The 26,556-nt window shown below is 52.7% G+C and overlaps 1 protein-coding gene across 3 annotated transcripts in view; it reads right to left on the reverse strand.

Annotated features, from left to right (window-relative positions):
• Positions 1–26,556, reverse strand: part of abhd16a (abhydrolase domain containing 16A, phospholipase) — a 138,401-nt gene that overhangs the window by 85,582 nt on the left and 26,263 nt on the right. The gene's annotated exons all lie outside the window — the stretch shown is intronic.

Here is a 26,556-nt window from a genome sequence, read left to right on the forward strand (position 1 = left end):
CACTAAGGGCAATTTATCATGGCCAATACACCTAACCTGCACGTCTTTGGACTGTGGAAGGAAACCGGAGCACCCGAAGGAAACCCACGCAGACACGGGGAGAACGTGCAGACTCCGCACAGACAGTGACCCAGCCGGGAATCGAACCTGGGGCCCTGCCGCTGTGAAGCCACAGTGCTATCCATTTGTGCTACCGTGCTGCCCTATTAATTGGGCACTGTTAATTGCACTGATTCCCGCCCCCCCTCGTTGCGATCAGATTCTGTTAATTGCACTGATTCCCGCCCCCCCCGGTTGCGATCAGATTCTGTTAATTGCACTGATTCCCGCACCCCCCTCGTTGCGATCAGATTCTGTTAATTGCACTGATTCCCGCCCCCCCTCGTTGCGATCAGATTCTGTTAATTGCACTGATTCCCCCCCCCTCGTTGTGATCAGATTCTGTTAATTGCACTGATTCCCGCCCCCGCCTCGTTGCGATCAGATTCTGTTAATTGCACTGATTCCCGCCCCCCTCCCTTGTTGTGATCAGATTCTGTTAATTGCACTGATTCCCGCCCCCCCCTCGTTGCGATCAGATTTTGTTAATTGCACTGATTCCCGCAACCCCCTCGTTGCGATCAGATTCTGTTAATTGCACTGATTCCCGCCCCCCCCTCGTTGAAATCAGATTCTGTTAATTGCACTGATTCCCGCCCCCCCCTCGTTGCGATGAGATTTTGTTCATTGCACTGATTCCCGCACCCCCCTCGTTGCGATCATATTGTTAATTGCACTGATTCCCGCCCCCCCCCCCCGTTGCGATCAGATTCTGTTAATTGCACTGATTCCCGCCCCCCCTCGTTGCGATCAGATTCTGTTAATTGCACTGATTCCCACCCCCCCCTCGTTGTGATCAGATTCTGTTAATTGCACTGATACACGCACCCCCCTCGTTGCGATCAGATTCTGTTAATTGCACTGATTCCCGCCCCCCCTCGTTGCGATCAGATTCTGTTAATTGCACTGATTCCCCCCCCCTCGTTGTGATCAGATTCTGTTAATTGCACTGATTCCCGCCCCCGCCTCGTTGCGATCAGATTCTGTTAATTGCACTGATTCCCGCCCCCCTCCCTTGTTGTGATCAGATTCTGTTAATTGCACTGATTCCCGCCCCCCCCCTCGTTGCGATCAGATTTTGTTAATTGCACTGATTCCCGCAACCCCCTCGTTGCGATCAGATTCTGTTAATTGCACTGATTCCCGCACCCCCCTCGTTGCGATCAGATTCTGTTAATTGCACTGATTCCCGCCCCCCTAGTTGCGATCAGATTCTGTTAATTGCACTGATTTCCCCCCCCCTCGTTGTGATCAGATTCTGTTAATTGCACTGATTCCCGCCCTCGCCTCGTTGCGATCAGATTCTGTTAATTGCACTGATTCCCGCCCCCCTCCCTTGTTGTGATCAGATTCTGTTAATTGCACTGATTCCCGCCCCCCCCTCGTTGCGATCAGATTTTGTTAATTGCACTGATTCCCGCAACCCCCTCGTTGCGATCAGATTCTGTTAATTGCACTGATTCCCGCCCCCACCTCGTTGAAATCAGATTCTGTTAATTGCACTGATTCCCGCCCCCACCTCGTTGCGATGAGATTTTGTTCATTGCACTGATTCCCGCACCACCCTCGTTGCGATCATATTGTTAATTGCACTGATTCCCGCCCCCCCCCCCCCGTTGCGATCAGATTCTGTTAATTGCACTGATTCCCGCCCCCCCTCGTTGCGATCAGATTCTGTTAATTGCACTGATTCCCACCCCCCCTCGTTGTGATCAGATTCTGTTAATTGCACTGATACACGCACCCCCCTCGTTGCGATCAGATTCTGTTAATTGCACTGATTCCCGCCCCACTCCCTTGTTGTGATCAGATTCTGTTAATTGCACTAATTCCCGCCCCCCCTCGTTGCGATCAGATTTTGTTAATTGCACTGATTCCCGCACCCCCCTCGTTGCGATCAGATTCTGTTAATTGCACTGATTCCCGCCCCCCCCCCTCGTTGCGATCAGATTCTGTTAATTGCACTGATTCCTGCCCCCCCTCGTTGCGATCAGATTCTGTTAATTGCCCTGATTCCCGCCCCCCCGCCCATCGTTGCGATCAGATTCTGTTAATTGCACTGATTCCCGCCCCCCCGCCCCTCGTTGCGATCAGATTCTGTTAATTGCACTGATTCCCATCCCCCCTTGTTGCGATCAGATTCTGTTCATTGCACTGATTCCCGCCCCCCCTCGTTGCGATCAGATTCTGTTAATTGCACTGATTCCCGCCCCCCCTTGTTGCGATCAGATTCTGTTAATTGCACTGATTCCCGCCCCCCCCCTCGTTGCGATCAGATTCTGTTAATTGCACTGATTCCCGCCCCCCCTCGTTGCAATCAGATTCTGTTAATTGCACTGATTCCCGCCCCCCCCCCTGCGATCAGATTCTGTTAATTGCACTGATTCCCGCCCCCCCTCGTTGCGATCAGATTCTGTTAATTGCACTGATTCCCGCTCCCCCCTCGTTGCGATCAGATTCTGTTAATTGCACTGATTCCCGCTCCCCCTCGTTGTGATCAGATTCTGTTAATTGCACTAATTCCCACCCCCCCTTGTTGCGATCAGATTCTGTTATTTGCACTGATTCCCACCCCCCCCCTTGTTGCGATCAGATTCTGTTAATTGCACTGATTCCCAACCCCCCCTCATTGCGATCAGATTCTGTTAACTGCACTGATTCCCACCCCCCCTTGTTGCGATCAGATTCTGTTAATTGCACTGATTCCCGCTCCCCCCCTCGTGGCGATCAGATTCTGTTAATTGCACTGATTCCCGCCCCCCTCCCTTGTTGTGATCAGATTCTGTTAATTGCACTGATTCCCGCCCCCCCTCGTTGCGATCAGATACTGTTAATTGCACTGATTCCCGCCCCCCCTCGTGGCGATCAGATTCTGTTAATTGCACTGATTCCCGCCCCCCCTCGTTGCGATCAGATTCTGTTAATTGCACTGATTCCCGCCCCCCCTCGTTGCGATCAGATTCTGTTAATTGCACTGATTCCCGCCCCCCCCCTCGTTGCGATGAGATTTTGTTCATTGCACTGATTCCCGCCCCCCCCTCGTTGCGATCAGATTCTGTTAATTGCACTGATTCCCGCCCCCCCCTCGTTGCGATCAGATTCTGTTAATTGCACTGATTCCCGCCCCCCCCTCGTTGCGATCAGATTCTGTTAATTGCACTGATTCCTGCCCCCCCTCGTTGCGATCAGATTCTGTTAATTGCACTGATTCCCGCCCCCCCGCCCCTCGTTGCGATCAGATTCTGTTAATTGCACTGATTCCCGCCCCCCGCCCCTCGTTGCGATCAGATTCTGTTAATTGCACTGATTCCCGCCCCCCCTCGTTGCGATCAGATTCTGTTCATTGCACTGATTCCCGCCCTCCCCGTTGCGATCAGATTCTGTTAATTGCACTGATTCCCGCCCCCCTCGTTGCGATCAGATTCTGTTAATTGCACTGATTCCCGCCCCCCCTCGTTGCGATCAGATTCTGTTAATTGCACTGATTCCCGCCCCCCCCTCGTTGCGATCAGATTCTGTTAATTGCACTGATTCCCGCCCCCCCCTCGTTGCGATCAGATACTGTTAATTGCACTGATTCCCGCCCCCCCTCGTTGCGATCAGATTCTGTTAATTGCACTGATTCCCGCCCCCCCTCGTTGCGATCAGATTCTGTTAATTGCACTGATTCCCACCCCCCCCTCGTTGCGATCAGATTCTGTTAATTGCACCGATTCCCACCCCCCCCTTGTTGCGATCAGATTCTGTTAATTGCACTGATTCCCGCCCCCCCCCCTCGTTGCGATCAGATTCTGTTAATTGCACTGATTCCCGCCCCCCCATCGTTGTGATCAGATTCTGTTAATTGCACTGATTCCCGCCCCCGCCTCGTTGCGATCAGATTCTGTTAATTGCACTGATTCCCGCCCCCCCCTGGTTGCGATCAGATTCTGATAATTGCACTGATTCCCGCCCCCCCCTCGTTGCAATCAGATTCTGTTAATTGCACTGATTCCCGCCCCCCCTCGTTGCGATCAGATTCTGTTAATTGCACTGATTCCCGCCCCCCCCCCTCTTTGCGATCAGATTCTGTTAATTGCGCTGATTCCCGCCCCCCCTCGTTGCGATCAGATTCTGTTAATTGCACTGATTCCCGCTCCCCCCTCGTTGCGATCAGATTCTGTTAATTGCACTGATTCCCGCCCCCCCTCGTTGTGATCAGATTCTGTTAATTGCACTGATTCCCACCCCCCCCCTTGTTGCGATCAGATTCTGTTATTTGCACTGATTCCCACCCCCCCCTTGTTGCGATCAGATTCTGTTAATTGCACTGATTCCCACCCCCCCTCGTTGCGATCAGATTCTGTTAATTGCACTGATTCCCACCCCCCCCTTGTTGTGATCAGATTCTGTTAATTGCACTGATTCCCGCCCTCCCCCCCTCGTTGCGATCAGATTCTGTTAATTGCACTGATTCCCGCCCCCCCCCATCGTTGTGATCAGATTCTGTTAATTGCACTGATTCCCGCCCCTGCCTCGTTGCGATCAGATTCTGTTAATTGCACCGATTCCCGCCCCCCCTCGTTGCGATCAGATTCTGTTAATTGCACTGATTCCCGCCCCCCCTCGTTGCGATCAGATTCTGTTAATTGCACTGATTCCCGCCCCCCCGCCCCTCGTTGTGATCAGATCCTGTTAATTGCACTGATTCCCGCCCCCCCGCCCCTCGTTGCGATCAGATTCTGTTAATTGCACTGATTCCCGCCCCCCCCTCGTTGCGATCAGATTCTGTTCATTGCACTGATTCCCGCCCTCCCCGTTGCGATCAGATTCTGTTAATTGCACTGATTCCCGCCCCCCCCTCGTTGCGATCTGATTCTGTTAATTGCACTGATTCCCGTCCCCCCTGGTTGCAATCAGTTTCTGTTAATTGACCTGATTCCCGCCCCCCCTCGTTGCGATCAGATTCTGTTAATTGCACTGATTCCCGCCCCCCCCTCGTTGCGATCAGATTCTGTTAATTGCACTGATTCCCGCCCCCCCCTCGTTGCGATCAGATACTGTTAATTGCACTGATTCCCGCCCCCCCCTCGTTGCGATCAGATTCTGTTAATTGCACTGATTCCCGCCCCCCCTCGTTGCGATCAGATTCTGTTAATTGCACTGATTCCCACCCCCCCCTCGTTGCGATCAGATTCTGTTAATTGCACCGATTCCCACCCCCCCTCGCTGCGATCAGATTCTGTTAATTGCACTGATTCCCGCCCCCCCATCGTTGTGATCAGATTCTGTTAATTGCACTGATTCCCGCCCCCGCCTCGTTGCGATCAGATTCTGTTAATTGAACTGATTCCCGCCCCCCCTCGTTGCGATCAGATTCTGTTAATTGCACTGATTCCCGCCCCCCCCTCGTTGCAATCAGATTCTGTTAATTGCACTGATTCCCGCCGCCCTCCGTTGCGATCAGATTCTGTTAATTGCACTGATTCCCGCCCCCCTCTCTTTGCGATCAGATTCTGTTAATTGCACTGATTCCCGCCCCCCCTCGTTGCGATCAGATTCTGTTAATTGCACTGATTCCCGCCCCCCCGCCCCTCGTTGCGATCAGATTCTGTTAATTGCACTGATTCCCGCCCCCCCTCGTTGCGATCAGATTCTGTTCATTGCACTGATTCCCGCCCTCCCCGTTGCGATCAGATTCTGTTAATTGAACTGATTCCCGCCCCCCCCTCGTTGCGATCAGATTCTGTTAATTGCACTGATTCCCGTCCCCCCTCGTTGCGATCAGATTCTGTTAATTGACCTGATTCCCGCCCCCCCTCGTTGCGATCAGATTCTGTTAATTGCACTGATTCACGCCCCCCCCTCGTTGCGATCAGATACTGTTAATTGCACTGATTCCCGCCCCCCCTCTTTGCGATCAGATTTTGTTAATTGCACTGATTCCCGCCCCCCCCCCTCGTTGCGATCAGATTCCGTTAATTGCACTGATTCCCGCCCCCCCATCGTTGTGATCAGATTCTGTTAATTGCACTGATTCCCGCCCCCGCCTCGTTGCGATCAGATTCTGTTAATTGAACTGATTCCCGCCCCCCCCTCGTTGCGATCAGATTCTGTTAATTGCACTGATTCCCACCCCCCCCCCTCGTTGCAATCAGATTCTGTTAATTGCACTGATTCCCGCACCCCCTCGTTGCGATCAGATTCTGTTAATTGCACTGATTCCCGCCCCCCCCCTCTTTGCGATCAGATTCTGTTAATTGCACTGATTCCCGCCCCCACTCGTTGCGATCAGATTCTGTTAATTGCACTGATTCCCGCCCCCCCTCGTTGCGATCAGATTCTGTTAATTGCACTGATTCCCGCTCCCCCTTCGTTGCGATCAGATTCTGTTAATTGCACTGATTCCCGCCCCCCCTCGTTGTGATCAGATTCTGTTAATTGCACTGATTCCCACCCCCCTTGTTGCGATCAGATTCTGTTATTTGCACTGATTCCCACCCCCCCCTTGTTGCGATCAGATTCTGTTAATTGCACTGATTCCCACCCCCCCCTCGTTGCGATCATATTCTGTTAATTGCACTGATTCCACCCCCCCCCTTGTTGCGATCAGATTCTGTTAATTGCACTGATTCCCGCCCCCCCCCTCGTTGCGATCAGATTCTGTTAATTGCACTGATTCCCGCCCCCCCATCGTTGTGATCAGATTCTGTTAATTGCACTGATTCCCGCCCCCGCCTCGTTGCGATCAGATTCTGTTAATTGCACTGATTCCCGCCCCCCCTCGTTGCGATCAGATTCTGTTAATTGCACTGATTCCCGCCCCCCCTCGTTGCGATCAGATTCTGTTAATTGCACTGATTCCCGCCCCCCCTCGTTGCGATCAGATTCTGTTCATTGCACTGATTCCCGCCCTCCCCGTTGCGATCAGATTCTGTTAATTGAACTGATTCCCGCCCCCCCCTCGTTGCGATCAGATTCTGTTAATTGCACTGATTCCCGTCCCCCCTCGTTGCGATCAGATTCTGTTAATTGACCTGATTCCCGCCCCCCCTCGTTGCGATCAGATTCTGTTAATTGCACTGATTCCCGCCCCCCCCTCGTTGCGATCAGATACTGTTAATTGCACTGATTCCCGCCCCCCCTCTTTGCGATCAGATTTTGTTAATTGCACTGATTCCCGCCCCCCCCCTCGTTGCGATCAGATTCTGTTAATTGCACTGATTCCCGCCCCCCCATCGTTGTGATCAGATTCTGTTAATTGCACTGATTCCCGCCCCCGCCTCGTTGCGATCAGATTCTGTTAATTGAACTGATTCCCGCCCCCCCCTCGTTGCGATCAGATTCTGTTAATTGCACTGATTCCCACCCCCCCCCTCGTTGCAATCAGATTCTGTTAATTGCACTGATTCCCGCACCCCCTCGTTGCGATCAGATTCTGTTAATTGCACTGATTCCCGCCCCCCCCTCTTTGCGATCAGATTCTGTTAATTGCACTGATTCCCGCCCCCACTCGTTGCGATTAGATTCTGTTAATTGCACTGATTCCCGCCCCCCCTCGTTGCGATCAGATTCTGTTAATTGCACTGATTCCCGCTCCCCCTTAGTTGCGATCAGATTCTGTTAATTGCACTGATTCCCGCCCCCCCTCGTTGTGATCAGATTCTGTTAATTGCACTGATTCCCACCCCCCTTGTTGCGATCAGATTCTGTTATTTGCACTGATTCCCACCCCCCCCTTGTTGCGATCAGATTCTGTTAATTGCACTGATTCCCACCCCCCCCTCGTTGCGATCATATTCTGTTAATTGCACTGATTCCACCCCCCCCCCCTTGTTGCGATCAGATTCTGTTAATTGCACTGATTCCCGCCCCCCCCCCCTCGTTGCGATCAGATTCTGTTAATTGCACTGATTCCCGCCCCCCCCATCGTTGTGATCAGATTCTGTTAATTGCACTGATTCCCGCCCCCGCCTCGTTGCGATCAGATTCTGTTAATTGCACTGATTCCCGCCCCCCCTCGTTGCGATCAGATTCTGTTAATTGCACTGATTCCCGCCCCCCCTCGTTGCGATCAGATTCTGTTAATTGCACTGATTCCCACACCCCCCTCGTTGCGATCAGATTCTGTTAATTGCACTGATTCCCACCCCCCCCTCGTTGCGATCAGATTCTGTTAATTGCACTGATTCCCCCCCCCTCGTTGCGATCAGATTCTGTTAATTGCACTGATTCCCGCACCCCCCCGTTGAGATCAGATTCTGTTAATTGCACTGATTCCCACCCCCCCCTCGTTGCGATCAGATTCTGTTAATTGCACTGATTCCCGCCCCCCCTCGTTGCGATCAGATTCTGTTAATTGCACTGATTCTCGCACCCCCTCGTTGCGATCAGATTCTGTTAATTGCACTGATTCCCGCCCCCCCTCGTTGCGATCAGATTCTGTTAATTGCACTGATTCCCGCACCCCCCTCGTTGCGATCAGATTCTGTTATTTGCACTGATTCCCGCCCCCCCCCTCGTTGCGATCAGATTGTGTTATTTGCACTGATTCACGCACCCCCCTCGTTGCGATCAGATTCTGTTAATTGCACTGATTCCCGCCCTCCCCTCGTTGCGATCAGATACTGTTAATTGCACCGATTCCCGCACCCCCCTCGTTGCGATCAGATTCTGTTAATTGCACCGATTCCCGCCCCCCCCTCGTTGCGATCAGATTCTGTTAATTGCACCGATTCACGCCCCCGCCTCGTTGCGATCAGATTCTGTTAATTGCACTGATTCCCGCCCCCCCTCCTTGCGATCAGATTCTGTTAATTGCACTGATTCCCGCCCCCCCCTCGTTGCGATCAGATTCTGTTAATTGCACTGATTCCCGCCCCCCCTCGTTGCGATCAGATTCTGTTAATTGCACTGATTCCCGCCCCCCCTCGTTGCGATCAGATTCTGTTAATTGCACTGATTCCCGCCCCCCCTCGTTGCGATCAGATTCTGTTAATTGCACCGATTCACGCCCCCGCCTCGTTGCGATCAGATTCTGTTAATTGCACTGATTCCCGCCCCCCCTCCTTGCGATCAGATTCTGTTAATTGCACTGATTCCCGCCCCCCCCTCGTTGCGATCAGATTCTGTTAATTGCACTGATTCCCGCCCCCCCTCGTTGCGATCAGATTCTGTTAATTGCACTGATTCCCGCCCCCCCCCCTCTTTGCGATCAGATTCTGTTAATTGCGCTGATTCCCGCCCCCCCTCGTTGCGATCAGATTCTGTTAATTGCACTGATTCCCGCTCCCCCCTCGTTGCGATCAGATTCTGTTAATTGCACTGATTCCCGCCCCCCCTCGTTGTGATCAGATTCTGTTAATTGCACTGATTCCCACCCCCCCCCTTGTTGCGATCAGATTCTGTTATTTGCACTGATTCCCACCCCCCCCTTGTTGCGATCAGATTCTGTTAATTGCACTGATTCCCACCCCCCCTCGTTGCGATCAGATTCTGTTAATTGCACTGATTCCCACCCCCCCCTTGTTGTGATCAGATTCTGTTAATTGCACTGATTCCCGCCCTCCCCCCCTCGTTGCGATCAGATTCTGTTAATTGCACTGATTCCCGCCCCCCCCCATCGTTGTGATCAGATTCTGTTAATTGCACTGATTCCCGCCCCTGCCTCGTTGCGATCAGATTCTGTTAATTGCACCGATTCCCGCCCCCCCTCGTTGCGATCAGATTCTGTTAATTGCACTGATTCCCGCCCCCCCTCGTTGCGATCAGATTCTGTTAATTGCACTGATTCCCGCCCCCCCGCCCCTCGTTGTGATCAGATCCTGTTAATTGCACTGATTCCCGCCCCCCCGCCCCTCGTTGCGATCAGATTCTGTTAATTGCACTGATTCCCGCCCCCCCTCGTTGCGATCAGATTCTGTTCATTGCACTGATTCCCGCCCTCCCCGTTGCGATCAGATTCTGTTAATTGCACTGATTCCCGCCCCCCCCTCGTTGCGATCTGATTCTGTTAATTGCACTGATTCCCGTCCCCCCTGGTTGCAATCAGTTTCTGTTAATTGACCTGATTCCCGCCCCCCCTCGTTGCGATCAGATTCTGTTAATTGCACTGATTCCCGCCCCCCCCTCGTTGCGATCAGATTCTGTTAATTGCACTGATTCCCGCCCCCCCCTCGTTGCGATCAGATACTGTTAATTGCACTGATTCCCGCCCCCCCCTCGTTGCGATCAGATTCTGTTAATTGCACTGATTCCCGCCCCCCCTCGTTGCGATCAGATTCTGTTAATTGCACTGATTCCCACCCCCCCCTCGTTGCGATCAGATTCTGTTAATTGCACCGATTCCCACCCCCCCTCGCTGCGATCAGATTCTGTTAATTGCACTGATTCCCGCCCCCCCATCGTTGTGATCAGATTCTGTTAATTGCACTGATTCCCGCCCCCGCCTCGTTGCGATCAGATTCTGTTAATTGAACTGATTCCCGCCCCCCCTCGTTGCGATCAGATTCTGTTAATTGCACTGATTCCCGCCCCCCCCTCGTTGCAATCAGATTCTGTTAATTGCACTGATTCCCGCCGCCCTCCGTTGCGATCAGATTCTGTTAATTGCACTGATTCCCGCCCCCCTCTCTTTGCGATCAGATTCTGTTAATTGCACTGATTCCCGCCCCCCCTCGTTGCGATCAGATTCTGTTAATTGCACTGATTCCCGCCCCCCCGCCCCTCGTTGCGATCAGATTCTGTTAATTGCACTGATTCCCGCCCCCCCTCGTTGCGATCAGATTCTGTTCATTGCACTGATTCCCGCCCTCCCCGTTGCGATCAGATTCTGTTAATTGAACTGATTCCCGCCCCCCCCTCGTTGCGATCAGATTCTGTTAATTGCACTGATTCCCGTCCCCCCTCGTTGCGATCAGATTCTGTTAATTGACCTGATTCCCGCCCCCCCTCGTTGCGATCAGATTCTGTTAATTGCACTGATTCACGCCCCCCCCTCGTTGCGATCAGATACTGTTAATTGCACTGATTCCCGCCCCCCCTCTTTGCGATCAGATTTTGTTAATTGCACTGATTCCCGCCCCCCCCCTCGTTGCGATCAGATTCCGTTAATTGCACTGATTCCCGCCCCCCCATCGTTGTGATCAGATTCTGTTAATTGCACTGATTCCCGCCCCCGCCTCGTTGCGATCAGATTCTGTTAATTGAACTGATTCCCGCCCCCCCCTCGTTGCGATCAGATTCTGTTAATTGCACTGATTCCCACCCCCCCCCCTCGTTGCAATCAGATTCTGTTAATTGCACTGATTCCCGCACCCCCTCGTTGCGATCAGATTCTGTTAATTGCACTGATTCCCGCCCCCCCCCTCTTTGCGATCAGATTCTGTTAATTGCACTGATTCCCGCCCCCACTCGTTGCGATCAGATTCTGTTAATTGCACTGATTCCCGCCCCCCCTCGTTGCGATCAGATTCTGTTAATTGCACTGATTCCCGCTCCCCCTTCGTTGCGATCAGATTCTGTTAATTGCACTGATTCCCGCCCCCCCCTCGTTGTGATCAGATTCTGTTAATTGCACTGATTCCCACCCCCCTTGTTGCGATCAGATTCTGTTATTTGCACTGATTCCCACCCCCCCCTTGTTGCGATCAGATTCTGTTAATTGCACTGATTCCCACCCCCCCCTCGTTGCGATCATATTCTGTTAATTGCACTGATTCCACCCCCCCCCTTGTTGCGATCAGATTCTGTTAATTGCACTGATTCCCGCCCCCCCCCTCGTTGCGATCAGATTCTGTTAATTGCACTGATTCCCGCCCCCCCATCGTTGTGATCAGATTCTGTTAATTGCACTGATTCCCGCCCCCGCCTCGTTGCGATCAGATTCTGTTAATTGCACTGATTCCCGCCCCCCCTCGTTGCGATCAGATTCTGTTAATTGCACTGATTCCCGCCCCCCCTCGTTGCGATCAGATTCTGTTAATTGCACTGATTCCCGCCCCCCCTCGTTGCGATCAGATTCTGTTCATTGCACTGATTCCCGCCCTCCCCGTTGCGATCAGATTCTGTTAATTGAACTGATTCCCGCCCCCCCCCTCGTTGCGATCAGATTCTGTTAATTGCACTGATTCCCGTCCCCCCTCGTTGCGATCAGATTCTGTTAATTGACCTGATTCCCGCCCCCCCTCGTTGCGATCAGATTCTGTTAATTGCACTGATTCCCGCCCCCCCCTCGTTGCGATCAGATACTGTTAATTGCACTGATTCCCGCCCCCCCTCTTTGCGATCAGATTTTGTTAATTGCACTGATTCCCGCCCCCCCCCCTCGTTGCGATCAGATTCTGTTAATTGCACTGATTCCCGCCCCCCCATCGTTGTGATCAGATTCTGTTAATTGCACTGATTCCCGCCCCCGCCTCGTTGCGATCAGATTCTGTTAATTGAACTGATTCCCGCCCCCCCCTCGTTGCGATCAGATTCTGTTAATTGCACTGATTCCCACCCCCCCCCTCGTTGCAATCAGATTCTGTTAATTGCACTGATTCCCGCACCCCCTCGTTGCGATCAGATTCTGTTAATTGCACTGATTCCCGCCCCCCCCTCTTTGCGATCAGATTCTGTTAATTGCACTGATTCCCGCCCCCACTCGTTGCGATTAGATTCTGTTAATTGCACTGATTCCCGCCCCCCCCTCGTTGCGATCAGATTCTGTTAATTGCACTGATTCCCGCTCCCCCTTAGTTGCGATCAGATTCTGTTAATTGCACTGATTCCCGCCCCCCCTCGTTGTGATCAGATTCTGTTAATTGCACTGATTCCCACCCCCCTTGTTGCGATCAGATTCTGTTATTTGCACTGATTCCCACCCCCCCCTTGTTGCGATCAGATTCTGTTAATTGCACTGATTCCCACCCCCCCCCTCGTTGCGATCATATTCTGTTAATTGCACTGATTCCACCCCCCCCCCCCTTGTTGCGATCAGATTCTGTTAATTGCACTGATTCCCGCCCCCCCCCCCCTCGTTGCGATCAGATTCTGTTAATTGCACTGATTCCCGCCCCCCCCATCGTTGTGATCAGATTCTGTTAATTGCACTGATTCCCGCCCCCGCCTCGTTGCGATCAGATTCTGTTAATTGCACTGATTCCCGCCCCCCCTCGTTGCGATCAGATTCTGTTAATTGCACTGATTCCCGCCCCCCCTCGTTGCGATCAGATTCTGTTAATTGCACTGATTCCCACACCCCCCTCGTTGCGATCAGATTCTGTTAATTGCACTGATTCCCACCCCCCCCTCGTTGCGATCAGATTCTGTTAATTGCACTGATTCCCCCCCCCTCGTTGCGATCAGATTCTGTTAATTGCACTGATTCCCGCACCCCCCCCGTTGAGATCAGATTCTGTTAATTGCACTGATTCCCACCCCCCCCTCGTTGCGATCAGATTCTGTTAATTGCACTGATTCCCGCCCCCCCTCGTTGCGATCAGATTCTGTTAATTGCACTGATTCTCGCACCCCCTCGTTGCGATCAGATTCTGTTAATTGCACTGATTCCCGCCCCCCCTCGTTGCGATCAGATTCTGTTAATTGCACTGATTCCCGCACCCCCCTCGTTGCGATCAGATTCTGTTATTTGCACTGATTCCCGCCCCCCCCCTCGTTGCGATCAGATTGTGTTATTTGCACTGATTCACGCACCCCCCTCGTTGCGATCAGATTCTGTTAATTGCACTGATTCCCGCCCTCCCCTCGTTGCGATCAGATACTGTTAATTGCACCGATTCCCGCACCCCCCTCGTTGCGATCAGATTCTGTTAATTGCACCGATTCCCGCCCCCCCCTCGTTGCGATCAGATTCTGTTAATTGCACCGATTCACGCCCCCGCCTCGTTGCGATCAGATTCTGTTAATTGCACTGATTCCCGCCCCCCCTCCTTGCGATCAGATTCTGTTAATTGCACTGATTCCCGCCCCCCCCTCGTTGCGATCAGATTCTGTTAATTGCACTGATTCCCGCCCCCCCTCGTTGCGATCAGATTCTGTTAATTGCACTGATTCCCGCCCCCCCTCGTTGCGATCAGATTCTGTTAATTGCACTGATTCCCGCCCCCCCCTCGTTGCGATCAGATTCTGTTAATTGCACCGATTCACGCCCCCGCCTCGTTGCGATCAGATTCTGTTAATTGCACTGATTCCCGCCCCCCCTCCTTGCGATCAGATTCTGTTAATTGCACTGATTCCCGCCCCCCCCTCGTTGCGATCAGATTCTGTTAATTGCACTGATTCCCGCCCCCCCTCGTTGCGATCAGATTCTGTTAATTGCACTGATTCCCGCCCCCCCCTCGTTGCGATCAGATTCTGTTAATTACACTGATTCCCGCCCCCCCCTCGTTGCGATCAGATTCTGTTATTTGCACTGATTCCCGCCCCCCCCCCCCTCGTTGCGATCAGATTCTGTTAATTGCACTGATTCCCGCCCCCCCCTCGTTGCGATCAGATTCTGTTAATTGCACTGATTCCCGCCCCCCCCCCCTCGTTGCGATCAGATTCTGTTAATTGCACTGATTCCCGCCCCCCCCCGTTGCGATCAGATTCTGTTAATTGCACCGATTCCCGCACCCCCCTCATTGCGATCAGATTCTGTTAATTGCACTGATTCCCCGCCCCCCCCCTCGTTGCGATCAGATTCTGTTAATTGCACTGATTCCCGCCCCCCCCCCTCGTTGCGATCAGATTCTGTTAATTGCACTGATTCCCCGCACCCCCCTCGTTGCGATCAGATTCAGTTAATTGCACTGATTCCCGTCCCCCCTCGTTGCGATCAGATTCTGTTAATTGCACTGATTCCCGCACCCCCCGTTGCGATCAGATTCTGTTAATTGCACTGATTCCCGTCCCCCCTCGTTGCGATCAGATTCTGTTAATTGCACTGATTCCCGCACCCCCCCGTTGCGATCAGATTCTGTTAATTGCACTGATTCCCGTCCCCCCTCGTTGCGATCAGATTCTGTTAATTGCACTGATTCCCGCCCCCCCCCCCTCGTTGCGATCAGATTCTGTTAATTGCACTGATTCCCGTCCCCCCTCGTTGCGATCAGATTCTGTTAATTGCACTGATTCCCCGCACCCCCCCGTTGCGATCAGATTCTGTTAATTGCACTGATTCCCGTCCCCCCTCGTTGCGATCAGATTCTGTTAATTGCACTGATTCCCGCACCCCCCCCGTTGCGATCAGATTCTGTTAATTGCACTGATTCCCGTCCCCCCCTCGTTGCGATCAGATTCTGTTAATTGCACTGATTCCCCCCCCCCTTGTTGTGATCAGATTCTGTTAATTGCAATGATTCCCGACCCCCCTCGTTGCGATCAGATTCTGTTAATTGCACCCGATTCCCGCACCCCCCCTCATTGAGATCAGATTCTGTTAATTGCACTGATTCCCGCCCCCCCCTCGTTGCGATCAGATTCTGTTAATTGCACTGATTCCCCGCCCCCCCCCCTCGTTGCGATCAGATTCTGTTAATTGCACTGATTCCCGCACCCCCCTCGTTGCGATCAGATTCTGTTAATTGCCCTGATTCCCGTCCCCCCTCGTTGCGATCAGATTCTGTTAATTGCACTGATTCCCGCACCCCCCTCGTTGCGATCAGATTCTGTTAATTGCACTGATTCCCGTCCCCCCTCGTTGCGATCAGATTCTGTTAATTGCACTGATTCCCGCCCCCCTTCCCTTGTTGTGATCAGATTCTGTTAATTGCACTGATTCCCGCCCCCCCCCTCGTTGCGATCAGATTTTGTTAATTGCACTGATTCCCGCAACCCCCTCGTTGCGATCAGATTCTGTTAATTGCACTGATTCCCGCCCCCCCCCCTCGTTTGCGATCAGATTTTGTTAATTGCACTGATTCCCGCAACCCCCTCGTTGCGATCAGATACTGTTAATTGCACTGATTCCCGCCCCCCCCTCGTTGCGATCAGATTCTGTTAATTGCACTGATTCCCGCCCCACCCCCCGCCCCTCGTTGCGATCAGATTCTGTTAATTGCACTGATTCCCGACCCCCCTCGTTGCGATGAGATTTTGTTCATTGCACTGATTCCCGCACCCCCCTCGGCGCGATCAGATTGTTAATTGCACTGATTCCTGCCCCCACTCGTTGCGATGGAGATTTTGTTCATTGCACTGATTCCCGCCCCCGCCTCGTTGCGATCAGAATCTGTTAATTGGCGGGTGCGGCGATGACCAGCTGAGTCGCACGTTTCGGGCAGCTCCCTGTGAAACGGACTTTTGGGCTCTTGATAGGAGCCCCAACGGCAATTTTAACGGCTGAAAACACCGTGCGGTAAACCAGAAGGGTGTTCCCCCTGGACACTGATGGAAAAAGGAGAGGAAAGTGGCCGGATTGCAGCGGATCCTTTGGAACAACGGCAAGGAAGGCAAGCAGAAACCAAGATGGCGTCGGAAGGTGGCAGTTTCATATGGGGCCCTGAACAACAAGAGTTTTTGAAACGCTGCGTGGAGGAGATAAAAAAGGAAATGAAGAAAGAGTTGTTGGCCCCGATACTACAGGCGATTGAAGGGCTGAAAGAGGAACAAAAGACCCAGGAGCAGGAGCTTCGGGTCGTGAAGGCGAAAGCAGCAGAGAATGAAAACGACATACAGGGCCTGGTGGTGAAGTCGGAGATACAGGAGGCACACCAGAAACGATCTGTGGAGAGGTTGGAGGCACTGGAAAATAACGCAAGGAGGAACAACTTGAGGATTCTTGGCCTTCCTGAAGGTGTGGAGGGGGGCGGACGTCGGGGCATATGTGAGCACGATGCTGCACTCGTTAATGGGAGTGGAGGCCCCGACGGGTCCGTTGGAGGTGGAGGGAGCATACCGAGTTATGGTGCGAGGACCGAGAGCAGGAGAAGCTCCCAGAGCCATAGTGGTGAGATTTCTCCGTTTTAAGGATAGAGAAATGGTCCTTAGATGGGCGAAGAAAACTCGGTGTAGTAAATGGGAGAACGCGGTGATCCGCGTCTATCAAGATTGGAGTGCGGAGGTGGCGAGAAGGAGGGCGAGCTTTAATCGGGCCAAAGCGGTACTTCACAAAAAAAAGATAAAGTTTGGAATGCTGCAACCGGCAAGACTGTGGGTCACATATCAAGGGAGGCACCACTACTTTGAGACGGCGGATGAAGCGTGGACTTTTATTGTAGAAGAAAAATTGGAATGATTGGACTACGAAAATGAACGTTTGGACAAAGTGGTGGGACGAGTGGGGGGGGGGGGCGAAGAGGGATTGTATGATTAATCCTGCGGTATGGTAACTTTTCTTTCTCCACAGGTGGTGAGGGGGGGAGGTGGGGAGGGAGAGGAGATGGGGCGTTGGCCATGGGAGGCGGGGCCAGAGGGAGAGGCGCGGGCTTGGTTCCCGCGCTATGATAATTATGGCGGGAATAGAGAAGCAGGAAGGAGGGGGCGCCGCACGGGGCGAGCCGTGATCACGGGGGGGAAGCCAGAGGTCAGCCAGAGTTTGCTGACTTCTGGGAGCAACATGGGGGGAGTAATTACGCTAGCGGGGGGTCTAGCGGGGGGGGGGGGGAGGGAGGGGGGAATTACTGGGTTGCTGCTGCTGGGGGAAAGGGGGGAGTGGGTGCGGGAAAGGATGGGCGGGGGGGCACCGTCTGGGAGAAATACAGCCGCGTGGGAACTGGGCGAGAAGCTGGAAAAAGATGATGGCTAACCGGCAAGGGGGGTGGGGGTGGGAAGCCCCCCAACTCGGCTGATCACGTGGAACGTGAGGGGGCTTAACGGGCCGATAAAGAGGGCACGAGTACTCGCACACCTTAAGAAACTTAAAGCAGATGTGGTCATGTTACAGGAAACGCACCTGAAACTGATAGATCAGGTTAGGTTGCGCAAAGGATGGGTAGGGCAGGTGTTCCATTCGGGGCTGGATGCGAAAAACAGGGGGTGGCTATATTAGTGGGGAAGCGGGGTAATGTTCGAGGCAAAGACTATAGTGGCGGATAACGGGGGCAGATACGTGATGGTGAGTGGCAAATTACAGGGAGAGATGGTGGTGTTGGTAAACGTGTATGCCCCGAATTGGGACGATGCCAATTTTATGAGGCGAATGCTAGGACGCATCCCAGACCTAGAGACCGGAAAGCTGATAATGGGTGGGAGACTTTAACACGGTGTTGGAACCAAGGCTGGGATAGGTCGAAGTCCAGGACTGGTTAGGAGGCCGGCAGCAGCCAAGGTGCTTAAGGATTTTATGGAGCAGATGGGGAGGGGTGGACCCGTGGAGATTCAGTAGACCTAGGAGTAAGGAGTTCTCGTTTTTCTCCTATGTCCATAAAGTCTATTCACGCATAGACTTTTTTGTGTTGGGGTAGGGCATTGATCCCGAGGGTGAGGGGGAACGGAATATACGGCTATAGCCATTTCGGATCATGCCCCACACTGGGTAGACTTGGAGATAGGGGAGGAAACAAGAGGGCGTCCACCCTGGAGAATGGATATGGGACTAATGGCGGATGAGGGGTGTGTGCTTAAGGGTGAGGGGGATGCATTGAAAAGTACTTGGAACTCAATGACAATGGGGAGGTTCAGGTGGGAGTGGTCTGGGAGGCGTTGAAGGCGGTGGTTAGGGGGGAGCTGATATCAATAAGGACACATAAAGGGAAGCAGGAGAGTAAGGAACGGGAGCGGTTGTTGCAAGAACTTTTGAGGGTGGACAGACAGTATGCGGAAGCACCGGAGGAGGGGACTGTATAGGGAAAGGCAAAGGCTGCATGTGGAATTTGACTTGCTGACCACAGGCACTGCAGAGGCACAATGGAGGAAGGCGCAGGGTGTACAGTATGAATATGGAGAGAAGGCGAGCAGATTGCTGGCACACCAATTGAGGAAAAGGGGAGCAGCGAGGGAAATAGGGGGGGTGAGAGACGAAGATGGAGAGACGGAGCGGGGAGCGGAGAGAGTGAATGAAGTGTTTAAGACATTTTATAAAAAATTGTATGAAGCTCAACCCCCCGGATGGGAGGGAGAGAATGATGGAGTTTTTGGATCGGCTGGAAATTCCCAAGGTGGAAGAGCAGGAAAGGATGGGATTGGGAGCACAGATCACGGTAGAAGAAGTGGTGAAAGGAATTAGGAACATGCAGACGGGAAAGGCCCCGGGACCGGACGGATTCCCAGTTGAATTTTACAGAAAATATTTGGACTTGCTCGCCCCCGCTACTGACGAGGACCCTTCAACGAGGCAAAGGAAAGGGGACCAACTGCCCCCGACTATGTCAGAAGCAACGATATCGCTTCTTTTAAAGAAGGAAAAGGATCCGCTACAATGCGGTCCTACAGACCAATCTCCCTCCTCAATGTAGATGCCAAGGTCTTGGCCAAGGTAATGGCAATGAGAATAGAGGAATGTGTCCCGGGGGTGGTTCATGAGGACCAAACTGGGTTTGTGAAGGGGAGACAGCTGAACAACGAACATACGGAGGTTGTTAGGGGTAATGATGATGGCCCCACCAGAGGGTGAAACGGAGATAGTAGTGGCGATGGATGCCGAGAAAGCATTTGATAGAGTGGAGTGGGATTATCTGTGGGAGGTGTTGAGGAGATTTGGGTTCGGAGAGGGGGTATGTTAGATGGGGTGCAGCTGTTGTATAGGGCCCCAGTGGCGAGCGTGGTCACGAATGGACGGGGATCGGCATATTTTTCGGCTCCATAGAGGGACAAGGCAGGGATGTCCTCTGTCCCCATTTACTGTTTGCACTGGCGATTGAGCCCCCTGGCGATAGCGCTGAGAGGTTCCAAGGGATGGAGGGGAATACTTAGGGGAGGAGAAGAACACCGGGTATCTTTATATGCGGATGATCTGCTACTATATGTGGCGGATCCAGCGGAGGGGGATGCCAGAAATAATGCGGATACTTGGGGAGTTTGGGGATTTTTCAGGGTATAAATTGAATATGGGAAAGAGTGAGCTGTTTGTGGTGCATCCAGGGGAGCAGAGTAGAGAAATAGAAGACCTACCGTTGAGGAAGGTAACAAGAGACTTTTCGTTACCTGGGGATCCAGATAGCTAAGAATTGGGGGCACATTGAGCACAGGCTAAATTTGACGCGGTTGGTGGAACAGATGGAGGAAGATTTCAAGAGATGGGACATGGTAGCATTGTCAATGGCAGGGAGGGTGCAGGCAGTTAAGATGGTGGTCCTCCCGAGATTCCTTTTTGTGTTTCAGTGTCTCCCGGTGGTGATCACGAAGGCTTTTTTCAAAAGGATAGAAAAGAGTATTATGGGTTTTGTTTGGGCCAGGAAGACTCCGAGAGTGAGGAAGGGATTCTTACAGCGTAGTAGGGATAGGGGGGGGGCTGGCACTACCGAGCCTAAGTGAGTATTATTGGGCCGCTAATATTTCAATGGTGAGTAAGTGGATGGGAGAGGAGGAAGGAGCGGCGTGGAAGAGATTAGAGAGGGGCGTCCTGTAGGGGGGACCAGCCTGCAGGCTATGGTGACAGCCCCATTGCCGTTCTCACCAAGGAACTATACCACGAGTCCGGTGGTGGTAGCTACACTGAAGATTTGGGGACAGTGGAGACGACATAGGGAAAGACCGGAGCACTGGGGGGGGTCCCCGATAAGAAACAACCATAGGTTTGCCCCGGGGGGAATGGATGGGGGATATGGAATGTGGCAAAGAGCAGGTATAACGCAATTGAAAGATCTATTTGTGGATGGGAAGTTCGCAAGTCTGGGAGCGCTGACCGAGAAATATGGGTTGCCCCAAGGGAATGCATTCAGGTACATGCAATTGAGGGCTTTTGCGAGGCAGCAGGTGAGGGAATTCCCGCAGCTCCCGACACAAGAGGTGCAGGACAGAGTCATCTCAAAGAAATGGGTGGGGGACGGTAAGGTGTCGGATATATATAGGGAATGAGAGACGAAGGGGGAGACTATGATGGACGAACTAAAAGGGAAATGGGAAGAAGAGCTAGGGGAGGAGATTGAGGAGGGGATGTGGGCAGATGCCCTAAACAGGGTAAACTCGTCGTCCCTCGTGCGCCAGGCTAAGCCTGATTCAGTTTAAGGTATTACACAGGGCACATATGACTGGAACACGGCTCAGTAAATTTTTTGGGGTGGAGGATAGGTGTGCGAGGTTGCTCGAGAAGCCAGCGAATCATACCCATATGTTTTGGTCATGCCCGGCACTACAGGGGTTTTGGATGGGGGTGACAAAGGTGCTTCAAAAGTAGTAGGAGTCCGGGTCGAACCAAGCTGGGGGTTGGCTATATTTGGGGTTGCACAAGAGCCGGGAGTGCAGGAGGCGAAAGAGGCCGATGTTTTGGCCTTTGCGTCCCTAGTAGCCCGGCGCAGAATATTGCTAATGTGGAAAGAAGCCAAGCCCCCGGGGGTGGAGACCTGGGGTGGAGACCTGGATAAATGATATGGCGGGGTTCATAAAGTTAGAGCGGATTAAGTTCGTCCTAAGGGGGTCGGCTCAAGGGTTTACTAGGCGGTGGCAACCGTTCGTCGAATATCTTGCGGAAAGATAGATAGGGGAGAACAAAGAAGGCAGCAGCAGCGGCCCAGGACTTGGGGGGGGGGGGGGATGGGGGGGGGGGGGGGGGGGGGGGTGGCCTGAGACAAGGCAGTTGCCAATTAGGGCTAGTTTTTTTTTTTTTTTTTGTTATTTAATATTTATTTATTTGTTGTTGTTTTTGTTTAAATTTAAAAAAGGTCATTATTATCTGTATTGTTACAATGTTGTGTAAAGGATGCACAATGTACTGTGTTGGTTGACCAAAAATTTTCAATAAAATATTATTTAAAAAAAAAAAAGAATCTGTTAATTGACCTGATTCCCGCCCCCCCTCGTTGCGATCAGATTCTGTTAATTGCACTGATTCCCGCCCCCCCCCTCGTTGCGATCAGATTCTGTTAATTGCACTGATTCCCGCCCCCCCTCGTTGCGATTAGATTCTGTTAATTGGACTGATTCCCGCCCCCCCTCGTTGCGATCAGATTCTGTTAATTGCACTGATTCCCGCCCCCCCTCGTTGCGATGAGATTTTGTTCATTGCACTGATTCCCGCACCGCCCTCGTTGCGATCAGATTCTGTTAATTGCACTGATTCCCACCCCCCCCTCGTTGTGATCAGATTCTGTTAATTGCACTGATTCCCGCCCCCCCTCGTTGCGATCAGATTCTGTTAATTGCACTGATTCCCGCCCCCCTCCCTTGTTGTGATCAGATTCTGTTAATTGCACTGATTCCCGCCCCCCCCTCGTTGCGATCAGATTCTGTTAATTGCACTGATTCCCGCCCCCCCTCGTTGCGATCAGATTCTGTTAATTGCACTGATTCCCGCCCCCCTCCCTTGTTGTGATCAGATTCTGTTAATTGCACTGATTCCCACCCCCCCCCTCGTTGCGATCAGATTCCGTTAATTGCACTGATTCCCGCCCCCCCCTCGTTGCGATCAGATTCTGTTAATTGCACTGATGCCCGCCCCCCCCTCGTTGCGATCAGATTCCGTTAATTGCACTGATTCCCGCCCCCCTCGTTGCGATCAGATTCTGTTAATTGCACTGATTCCCGCCCCCCTCCCTTGTTGTGATCAGATTCTGTTAATTGCACTGATTCCCACCCCCCCTCGTTGCGATCAGATTCTGTTAATTGCACTGATTCCTGCCCCCCCTCGTTGCGATCAGATTCTGTTAATTGCACTGATTCCCGCCCCCCCGCCCCTCGTTGCGATCAGATTCTGTTAATTGCACTGATTCCCGCCCCCCTTCGTTGCGATCAGATTCTGTTCATTGCACTGATTCCCGCCCCCCCCGTTGCGATCAGATTCTGTTAATTGCACTGATTCCCGCCCCCCCCTCGTTGCGATCAGATTCTGTCAATTGCACTGATTCCAGCCCCCCCTCGTTGCGATCAGATTGTTATTTGCACTGATTCCCGCCCCCCCTCTTTGCGATCAGATTCTGTTAATTGCACTGATTCCCGCCCCCCCTCATTGCGATCAGATTCTGTTAATTGCACTTATTCCCGCCCCCCCTCGTTGCGATCAGATTCTGTTAATTGCACTGATTCCCGCTCCCCCCTCGTTGCGATCAGATTCTGTTAATTGCACTGATTCCCACCCCCCCCTTGTTGCGATCAGATTCTGTTATTTGCACTGATTCCCGCCCCCCCTCGTTGCGATCAGATTCTGTTAATTGCACTGATTCCCGCCCCCCCTCGTTGCGATCAGATTCTGTTAATTGCACTGATTCCCACCCCCCCTCGTTGCGATCAGATTCTGTTAATTGCACTGATTCCCACCCCCCCTCGTTGCGATCAGATTCTGTTAATTGCACTGATTCCCGCCCCCCCTCCTTGCGATCAGATTCTGTTAATTGCACTGATTCCCGCCCCCCCTCGTTGCGATCAGATTCTGTTAATTGCACTGTTTCCCACCCCCCCTTGTTGCGATCAGATTCTGTTAATAGCACTGATTCCCGCCCCCCCCCTCGTTGCGATCAGATTCTGTTAATTGCACTGATTCCCGCCCCCCCCCTCGTTGCGATCAGATTCTGTTAATTGCACTGATTCCCGCCCCCCCTCGTTGCGATCAGATTCTGTTAATTGCACTGATTCCCGCCCCCCCTCGTTGCGATCAGATTCTGTTAATTGCACTGATTCCCACCCCCCCTCGTTGCGATCAGATTCTGTTAATTGCACTGATTCCCGCCCCCCCTCGTTGCGATCAGATTCTGTTATTTGCACTGATTCCCGCCCCCCCTCGTTGCGATCAGATTCTGTTAATTGCACTGATTCCCGCCCCCCCTCGTTGCGATCAGATTCTGTTAATTGCACTGATTCCCGCCCCCCCCTGTTGCGATCAGATTCTGTTAATTGGACTGATTCCCGCCCCCCCTCGTTGCGATCAGATTCTGTTAATTGCACTGATTCCCGCCCCCCCTCGTTGCGATGAGATTTTGTTCATTGCACTGATTCCCGCACCGCCCTCGTTGCGATCAGATTCTGTTAATTGCACTGATTCCCACCCCCCCCTCGTTGTGATCAGATTCTGTTAATTGCACTGATTCCCGCCCCCCCTCGTTGCGATCAGATTCTGTTAATTGCACTGATTCCCGCCCCCCTCCCTTGTTGTGATCAGATTCTGTTAATTGCACTGATTCCCGCCCCCCCCTCGTTGCGATCAGATTCTGTTAATTGCACTGATTCCCGCCCCCCCTCGTTGCGATCAGATTCTGTTAATTGCACTGATTCCCGCCCCCCTCCCTTGTTGTGATCAGATTCTGTTAATTGCACTGATTCCCGCCCCCCCCCTCGTTGCGATCAGATTCCGTTAATTGCACTGATTCCCGCCCCCCCCCTCGTTGCGATCAGATTCTGTTAATTGCACTGATGCCCGCCCCCCCCCTCGTTGCGATCAGATTCCGTTAATTGCACTGATTCCCGCCCCCCCTCGTTGCGATCAGATTCTGTTAATTGCACTGATTCCCGCCCCCCTCCCTTGTTGTGATCAGATTCTGTTAATTGCACTGATTCCCACCCCCCCCTCGTTGCGATCAAATTCTGTTAATTGCACTGATTCCTGCCCCCCCTCGTTGCGATCAGATTCTGTTAATTGCACTGATTCCCGCCCCCCCCCGCCCCTCGTTGCGATCAGATTCTGTTAATTGCACTGATTCCCGCCCCCCTTCGTTGCGATCAGATTCTGTTCATTGCACTGATTCCCGCCCCCCCCGTTGCGATCAGATTCTGTTAATTGCACTGATTCCCGCCCCCCCCTCGTTGCGATCAGATTCTGTCAATTGCACTGATTCCAGTCCCCCCCTCGTTGCGATCAGATTCTGTTAATTGCACTGATTCCCGCCCCCCCCTCTTTGCGATCAGATTCTGTTAATTGCACTGATTCCCACCCCCCCCTTGTTGCGATCAGATTCTGTTATTTGCACTGATTCCCGCCCCCCCTCGTTGCGATCAGATTCTGTTAATTTCACTGATTCCCGCTCCCCCCTCGTTGCGATCAGATTCTGTTAATTGCACTGATTCCCGCCCCCCCTCGTTGCGATCAGATTCTGTTAATTGCACTGATTCCCGCCCCCCCTCGTTGCGATCAGATTCTGTTAATTGCACTGATTCCCACCCCCCCTCGTTGCGATCAGATTCTGTTAATTGCACTGATTCCCACCTCCCCTCGTTGCGATCAGATTCTGTTAATTGCACTGATTCCCGCCCCCCCTCCTTGCGATCAGATTCTGTTAATTGCACTGATTCCCGCCCCCCCTCGTTGCGATCAGATTCTGTTAATTGCACTGTTTCCCACCCCCCCTTGTTGCGATCAGATTCTGTTAATAGCACTGATTCCCGCCCCCCCCCTCGTTGCGATCAGATTCTGTTAATTGCACTGATTCCCGCCCCCCCCCTCGTTGCGATCAGATTCTGTTAATTGCACTGATTCCCGCCCCCCCTCGTTGCGATCAGATTCTGTTAATTGCACTGATTCCCGCCCCCCCTCGTTGCGATCAGATTCTGTTAATTGCACTGATTCCCACCCCCCCCTCGTTGCGATCAGATTCTGTTAATTGCACTGATTCCCGCCCCCCCTCGTTGCGATCAGATTCTGTTAATTGCACTGATTCCCGCCCCCCCTCGTTGCGATCAGATTCTGTTAATTGCACTGATTCCCGCCCCCCCTCGTTGCGATCAGATTCTGTTAATTGCACTGATTCCCGCCCCCCCCTGTTGCGATCAGATTCTGTTATTTGCACTGATTCACGCACCCTCCTCGTTGCGATCAGATTCTGTTAATTGCACTGATTCCCGCCCCCCTCCCTCGTTGCGATCAGATTCTGTTAATTGCACTGATTCCCGCCCCGCCCGCCCCTCGTTGCGATCAGATTCTGTTAATTGCACTGATTCCCGCCCCCCCCCCTCGTTGCGATCAGATTCTGTTAATTGCACTGATTCCCGCCCCTCCCCCTCGTTGCGATGAGATTTTGTTCATTGCACTGATTCCCGCACCCCCCTAGTTGCGATCAGATTCTGTTAATTGCACTGATTCCGGCCCCCCCCTCGTTGCGATCAGATTCTGTTAATTGCACTGATTCCCGCCCCCCCCTCTTTGCGATCAGATTCTGTTAATTGCACTGATTCCCGCCCCCCCCTCGTTGCGATCAGATTCTGTTAATTGCACTGATTCCCGCCCCCCCCCCTCGTTGCGATCAGATTCTGTTAATTGCACTGATTCCCGCCCCCCCCTCGTTGCGATCAGATTCTGTTAATTGCACTGATTCCCGCCCCCCCTCGTTGCGATCAGATTCTGTTAATTGCACTGATTCCCGCCCCCCCGGCCCCTCGTTGCGATCAGATTCTGTTAATTGCACCGATTCCCGCCCCCCCGCCCCTCGTTGCGATCAGATTCTGTTAATTGCACTGATTCCCGCCCCCCCATCG

This window comes from Scyliorhinus torazame, chromosome 14 (genome assembly GCF_047496885.1).
Source record: "Scyliorhinus torazame isolate Kashiwa2021f chromosome 14, sScyTor2.1, whole genome shotgun sequence".
Classification (NCBI taxonomy): domain Eukaryota; kingdom Metazoa; phylum Chordata; class Chondrichthyes; order Carcharhiniformes; family Scyliorhinidae; genus Scyliorhinus; species Scyliorhinus torazame.